At 42.6% G+C, this 8,160-nt stretch overlaps 1 long non-coding RNA gene across 1 annotated transcript in view; it reads right to left on the bottom strand.

Annotated features, from left to right (window-relative positions):
- Positions 1 to 367: 367 nt before the first annotated feature.
- Positions 368 to 8,160, bottom strand: part of LOC129709326 (uncharacterized) — a 54,990-nt gene continuing 47,197 nt past the window's right edge. The window contains exon 4 of the long non-coding RNA XR_008725500.1: positions 368 to 1,160. This is a non-coding gene — a long non-coding RNA (uncharacterized LOC129709326). The remainder of the gene's footprint in view (positions 1,161 to 8,160) is intronic.

Here is an 8,160-nt window from a genome sequence, read left to right as displayed (position 1 = left end):
ACAAAAACAAGTGGGAAATTTACTGCCCTGTTCTTGGTGCATATAACAACTAAACACTATTGACTTGTCTTATAATTGCTTTGTTTTATATGGGTCACTATTAAACGCTATCCCATTCTCACTTCCCGACTGGACACAAGGCTTGTCAAATGTCTGAAAGCCAACTTAAAGCCACATCCTAGGTTAGTCAACATGTCCCAAGCCAGAAGGAAAAAAAATCTCTTTAGATTTTGTCATTAAGTTAAATAGCACAATTTTAGTCATTTTTTAAATTGGCACAGAATTGAATTAAATGATTAAAATAATAAAATTAGATTTTATCACAGCTCATCAAAGGAGATATGTCATTTTATATATAGAACTGCTAAATGGAGTGATAAACCATTTCCCGACTGACGTTGAGAAAAAATCATTTTCACAGTTAGTTTTGAGTGATCTTACTTCATTATTCTGATTTCTAAACCATCACACACGAAATTAGTAATTCTTCTATGATTGGGGAACCTAAGTGTGATTTAGCAAAGATGTTTATGACCATGATGATCATTTTTTTGAAAAGAATTATGCTGAATTTAGCTTCAATGAAAAGGTAAAGTTATCTTAGAGCCATACAGAACAGAAACAGGCCCTTCAGCCCACTGAGTCTATGCTGACCATCAACCATCTATTTGCACCAATCCTTTGCAAGTCCCATGTTCGCCCTTCAATCCCATTATATCCACCATTCACCGGGCCTAGATACAACAGCAGATTAATCTACCAACATGCAAGCCTATGGGATGTGAGAGAGAAAACAGGAGCCTCTGGTGAAAACCCACTTGATTGTAGGGAGAACATTTAAACTCCACACAGACTATAAACAGAGATCTATGCTGTTTAAAATGTTACATATTTATTGTGCTGCTGCAAGTAAGAATTTAATTGTTATGACACATGATGATAAAACACTCTTGATTCTTGACTCGACTCCTGACTCTTGATTCTTGGCCGTTGACTCCTGTCTCTTGACCCTTGACTCCTGACTCTTGGCTCTTGACCCTTGACTCTTGAGTCTTGACTGTGTCGGAGGCCATCTTTGAACCCATGTCCTATATCTGATGGTCAGCAGCTCGAGTAGCTGTGCCGCCATGCCTTTCTTCTCATTAACTAGAGAGTGGTGTCTTAAGGTAACAAAAGATGCAGAAATAATTAATGACAAACATTGCAATGAAATAACGACAAACATATTAGTACAATGTAGACAAAAGAAACTGCAGATAGTGGTTTACAAAAAAAAGGCATAAAGTGTCGGAGTATTCCTTCAACAGACTGACCCAACCCATCTCTCCATGTTCTCCACACTCAATAAGTTACACTAGCACTTTGTGCCTTATTTTAATGCATTGACCTGTTGCAATCTGGAACCTAATGTCTAAAAGGCCAGAAGAGTTCTGCTGAATTTAGCTTCTAAAAGGAAAACAGGTAAATACATGAAGGGGAACTTTACAAGGCTTTGGTGAAGAAAGGGGAAGGTGATTGGAAATAATTAGATAGATGTTTCAAAGAGTCACAGGCACAACAGATAAATGAACCATCTTCTATGCTCCACCATTCCATGTTTCCATGATTTCCATTTTGAAATCCAATTTATTTCTTAGCAATTAGTTTGCAGTGAGCCTTATCTTATCAGAGTTTAACATGTTTATCAACTATCAATCCCAATCTATTATATCTTCCTGTTAAACATTCTGCAGCATTAATTACTTAGAGCTCACACTGAACCAATCAAAACCATTTCCAACATCATCCATGTTGTTATTTTTTTATTATTATGATTTAAATCCATGATCATCAAAGACCAATCTTAATTACATTTAAACAGTAACACGGGCGACAAATATAGTACTTGATCTTGGTAATTAACCGCATAGTAACTGTAATTATCGGATTGATTTAGAGTGACTTCCGAAATGTAAATTATTGATGGGGTTAAACAGCCATAAGTCATACAGCAGGGAAATAGGCCCTTTGTCCCATCAGGTGCATGCCCACAATCTAACATCCATTTATAATAATCCTGCATTAATCCCACTTCATTTCCCCCACATTCCTCTCTAGCTACTCCCAATTCGACCACATCAGGCACAATGTTTGCATAGGAACATTTACCCATAAATCTTTGGCATGTCTTTGGGATGTGGAGGCAAACTGGAGCAACTAAAGGAAATCCAGAAAGAAAGAAAGAAAGCAAGAAAAAGAAAGAGAAAGAAAGAAAGAGAGAAGGAGAGAGAGAAAGAGAGAGAGAGAGAGAGAGCGAGAGAGAGAGAGAGAGAGAGAGAGAGAGAGAGAGAGAGAGAGAGAGAGAGAGAGAGAGAAAGAGAGAGAGAGAGAGAGAGAGAGAGAAAGAGAGACAGAGAAAGAAAGAGAGAAAGAAAGAGAGAAAGAAAGAAAGAAAGAATTGGTACGATTGGGTTCATAAGATCACAAGTGATGGGAAAGAATTAGGCCATTCGACCTATCAAGTCTACTCCGCCGTTCTATCATGGCTGATATATCTCTCCCTCCTAACCCTATTTTCCTGCCTTCTCCTCATAACCTCTGACACTTTGTCACCTGCCCAAGCGAAATATGAGGTGCTGTAGGAATGCCTAATGGGCCTGATGGGCCTGTCCTACTTAGGCGATTTTTCAGCGGACTGCCGACGACTGTCAAGTTGCCGGCAGCCGCCTGAAAAACCGGCAACTGGAACGGCGACTGTCAGAGTGGAACACACACACACACACACAAACACATCGTTTCCTTCACCAGCCCCTTATGCAGGTGGGGGATAGAGCAAGCAGGGGGAGCGCTGTCTAAAACAATTACACGGTGCAAAGCCAAGGTGATACAGACACACACCGCAATGAACAGGAAGGTTGGCGCTGTAATTAAGATGGTCAAAGCACCGTGCATGGTAAGTCCTTTAAAAGAAGGGAGTCAGAGGGGGGAGAGAAGGAGTGCAGACAACTTTTAAGAAGCCAGAGATACACGGCTGTGAAGCTGGGCGGACATTTAACATTCCCGGTCGGTTATCCTTGGTTCTGAAAACTACTGCTTACCTTTTTTTTCCCAATGAGCCAATGAAATTCACCGGTCAGCCTACAACCTACGCGAACCTCCAAGAACTTTTGACCTCCTGGCAACCCACTAGGACCTCCTGCCGACCCACCTACGGCTCGAGAATTCTCGTTGCTCTCCATGGCGGCTTCATTCCAGTTGCCGATAATTCTTCAACGTTGAAAATTTTGCAGCGACCATAATTAGGCCGCGACTAGTTCCCAGAATGCGGGAACTCCTCACGACCACGAAGGCGACTCCCCGGCAACTGCCCGTGAACATGTGGCGACCATGTGGCAACTGCATGGTCTCCTGCAGTCGCCTAAAATGTCGCCTAAGTGGGACAGGCCCATAAGAAGCTCCACCTGGCTCAGGGTTAGGGTTTGTCTGACAATCTCCCTGTGAAAGGAATTTGTATACATTACTTTATTATATATACATTATAAGTACTACAGTTTAAGCCCAGGTGGCACGGTAGCGCAGCGATAGAGTTGCTGCCTTACAGCGCTTGCAGCGCCAGAGACCCTGGTTCGATCCTGACTATGGGTGCTGTCTGCACGGAGTTTGTACGTTCGGCCCGTGACCACGTGGGTTTTCTCCGAGATCTTCAGTTTCCTCCCACACTCCAAAGACGTACAGGTTTGTAGGTTACTTGGCTTGGTACAAGTGTAAAATTTTCCCTAGTGTGCAGGGTAGTGTTGATGTGTGGGGATTGCTGGTCGGTGCAATCTGTTTCCGCACTGTATCTCTAAAAACTAAAACTAAACTTGCTATTGTATTTTATTTGTTATCAATTACAAACATGAATTTTGATTGAGAATTTTATGTCTGCCCCTCAGAGTTTGTGTCACAGCTTTTCACAACCTCCACTGTAGCTCAAACAGAAGTCAACACACAGAACTTGCCCAGACTAATCCCTGTTATCACACCACTCTTTGCAATTATTCACTGAGCTTTGCACTATTTATAACGGTGCTTGAAATAGTACACTTTCCTGTGGAAAATATCCTGGCAAGCATTCCAAAGACAGTTTAGTGGAAATTGTTTACTTGGGCAACAATTAAGGTGCATGGCTCACTGAACCTGACTAAGCAATTATTTAACCTAACTTGGCTTCGAGGAGTTTATAGCAAGAATCTGCCTGTTAGTAGAGTTCAAATGGGAGATGTAAATTGTCGTCAGAACGCTGAGCATCATACCCAGCCTGTATAGTACTGGGATCAAATATCATACATAAATGACAATGTGTGTGCCAGCACATTCTACCGTTTAAATAAATTGCTATTGATTTAGAAACTGATGTTGATTCCAGCATTTCTGACCCAATTAGTATTTTCTTCTTATGCATTAAAATGGTGCATGCCTGGCGTAGTCACGTTTTCTAAAGTTCTACCTCAAAGACAATTAGATGGTTAAATATAGCACTTTTGGTAACTGGCCTGTGTTTCATCTCCATGTCTAATCATTTAGGTTCATTTCTCAGCCCTCCTAAAGTTTTTGTTCCTGCAAAATCTAAATTGGTTGAACCTTTTATTAACAACTGTTTCTAATGATCTTTGGCAGATCACAAAGCTGTTGAAAACACAAATATTGTGAAATCAAACTTAACTCAAGCTCAATGATACAGTCCCAGCTGTTATGAAAAGTGCTATGAATATATGTCGGGAGATCATGTTGCAGTTATTTAAGACGTTGGTGAGACCACATTTAGGGTACTGTGTTCACTTCTCGGCACCATGTTATAGGAAAGATGTTGTTAAGTTGGAAAGGGCGCAGCGAAGATTTACAATGATGTTGCCAGGACTCGAGGGGCTGAGCTATAGGGAGAGATTCAACAGGCAGGGTCTCAATTCCTTGGAGCGCAGGAAGATGAGACGTGATCTTAGAGAGATGTACAAAACTTGTACTCAAATTTTGGAAAAAGACAACAGTTCCCACAGTGAAGATACGGATTACTGACTTGTCCAAGACACTACATTTAGAAAACATTAGGCTTGTTTTGGCTGAAAAAGCAGATCAATTTTTCAAAACATGGTCTTTCACTGAATTTCTGCAAGAACAGAATGGTTGAACACAAATTTAAAACCGATGCTTGGGATGGGTGAGTGGGGGGGGGGGGGAGTATAGTAGGGTATATCTCCATCTTCCTTTTTCTTATTTCTCATCTTTCCTCTCGCACTTCTTTGGTAGTTTAAGGGTCTTTTTCCTTTTATTCTTCCTCTTTTTCTCCATTCTTTCCCTTTTCATCTTTTTTTTTGATTCATGTATTAATGTATAAAACAAAGCTGTACAAAATTTGTATAACTGTCATGTCGATTGCTTTTTTCTTGTGCAATTGCTTCTAATAAAATTAATTAAAAAAAAAAATTAATGGGAGGAATAGATTTGGTAGAGGCACAGAGTCTCTTGACCAGAGTAGGTTTAAGGTGAGGGGGAGGAAAGATTTAATAGGAACCTGAACGGTATGCTTTTTACACAGAGGGTAGTGGATGTAAGGAACGAGCTGCCAGAGGATGTAGTTGAGGGAGGTAGTATTGTGTCGTTTAATAAACATTTGGACAGGTACATGGATAGGACAGGTTTAGAGGGACATGGGCCAAAAATAGGCAGGTGGGACTAGTGTAGATGGTTCATGTTGGTCAGTGTGGGCAAGTTGGGTCGAATGCCCTGTTTCCACACTGTATGACTCTATGACTCGATGACCTGAAATGTTAAACAAAACTCAAAGTGCTAGAGGAACTCAGCAGATCAGGCAGCATCTATGGAAGGAATGGACAGACAACATTTTGGGTTGGGACTTTTCTTCAGATTTTAGGGGGGAGAAAGCTGGAAAAGAGAGGAGGGGGTGGGGCAAAACCTGGAAGTGATAGTTCGATACAGTTGAGCTTGGCAGATAGGCAAATTAAGTGAGTAAGTCCAGAGGTGAAATGAGTGTCAGGTAAGGAGAGAAGAGGTGGTTTCCACACTGTATGACTCTATGACTCGATGACCTGAAATGTTAAACAAAACTCAAAGTGCTAGAGGAACTCAGCAGATCAGGCAGCATCTATGGAAGGACTAGGGACAGGACAACATTTTGTGGTGGGTGAAATAGGGCAAATTAAGTGAGTAAGTCCAGAGGTGTGTGGAAAGGCAGAGGGAGGGATATGGGTGGGAAGAGGCACAGGGGAGGGGAAAGAGTGGGGGGAAAAAAGGAAAAATGGGATTCGGGGATGGGAGATGAGCATACAGAGAAGGGGAAAAGAATGGGGTGGGAGAAATGTATGTGCGCTGGTGTGGGGTGTGGCAGGGGAAAGAGAGATGGGCATCACAAAAATGAGGAATTCAATGTTCATACCATAGGGTTATCAGCAACCCATGCAAAATATGAGATGCTGTTCATCCAGTTTACGTTTGACGTCACCCAGTCAATGGAGAAGACCAAGAACAGAGGCCAGTGTGAGAATTGAGAACGGAATTGAAATGACTATTGAATTTACACTTTACTGGTTGTGTCTCTATTTTTGAGTTACCAAAAATAGCAACGAGTCTCACTGCCTTCCATCCATTGGGGACTCCTGCTTGTCGCGGCTGGTCTGCGGAACTCGAGGGTCCTGGTTCTGTTCCCATCTTGGTCCCACGTGAAGTCTCCAAAGTGAAGTGTAAGGTAAGGATTCCTTGGACAATTATCCCATGCGCAGATGTACAATGACTCAGCGATTTTGAGGGTTATGAAGTAGATCTGACAAGGTCTAGTTACATGCAGACGAACAGCGGGGAATGGAATGGACTAACCAAATATCTGCTGATATTGCTTCTGCTGTCGACGTGCACATAAGCATCGGGTATTTCAACAGCCAGAGACTGCCTGGATTTCACCGAGGACCAGGAGTCACGACTGGTGTCAGGGTAGAGCGAACTTCATGCCAGAGTCATTGAAACCGGGAGTCGCCCATGAGGTCGCATGGAAGCATACTGCATCAAGGTTAAGTTGCATCTAAGTAGTGAATTCGATTATTTAATATAAAGTGCGTTCAACATTTCGCTTTAAGACATGTGTCAGATCTGTGGAACATAGGTGCAATGTTTTACCCTAAAGAGATGCAAGAGTCAAGATAATTTATTGTCATGTGTCCCTGATAGGACAATGAAATTCTTGCTTTGCTTCACCACAACAGAACATAGTAGGCATTGACTACAGAACAGATCAGTGTGTCCATATACCATAATATAAATATATACACACATGAATAAATAAACTGATAAATTGCAAATAAACAGATAATGGGCTATTAATGTTCAGAGTTTTGTCCGAGCCGAGTTTAATAGCCTGATGGCTGTGGGGAAGCAGCTATTCCTGAACCTGGTCGTTGCAGGCTTCAGGCTCCTGAAGGTAACGGGGGGATGAGTGTGTGGCCAGGATGGTGTGGGTCCTTGATGATGCCGCCAGCCTTTTTGAGGCAGCGACTACGATAGATCCCCTCGATGGAAGGGAGGTTCGAGCCGATGATGGACTGGGCATACTACTTTTTGTAGTCTTTTCTGCTCCAGGGTGCTCAAGTTGCCGAACCAAGCCACGATGCAACCGGTCAACATGCTCTCTACTGTGCACCTGTAGAAGTTAGAGAGAGTCCTCCTTGACTTACCAACTCTCTGTAATCTTCTCAGGAAGTAGAGGCGCTGATGTGCTTTCTTAATAATTGCATCAGTGTTCCCGGATCAGGAAAGATCTTCAGAGACGTGCATGCCCAAGAATTTGAAGCTCTTGACCCTTTCCAGTTGATACAAACGGGACTGTGGGTCCCCATCCTACCCCTTCCAAAGTCCACAATCAGTTCCTTGGTTTTGCTGGTGTTGAGGGCCAGATTATTGTGCTGGCACCATATGGACAGTCACTCGATCTCTCTTCTATACTCTGACTCGTCCCCATCAGTGATACGTCCCACAACAGTGGTGTTGTCAGCGAACTTGACAATGGAGTTTGCGCTATGACCGGCTACGCAGTCATGAGTATAGAGTGAGTAAAGCAGGGGGCTGAGCACGCAGCCTTGAGGTGCTCCCATGCTGATTGTTATCGAGGCTGACTGAGGCTGTGACTGTGGCTGA

Source organism: Leucoraja erinacea, chromosome 25 (assembly GCF_028641065.1).
Source record: "Leucoraja erinacea ecotype New England chromosome 25, Leri_hhj_1, whole genome shotgun sequence".
NCBI lineage: Eukaryota > Metazoa > Chordata > Chondrichthyes > Rajiformes > Rajidae > Leucoraja > Leucoraja erinaceus.
Note: the sequence above shows the minus strand (reverse complement) of the source record. Positions and strands in the feature narration are given on the sequence as shown.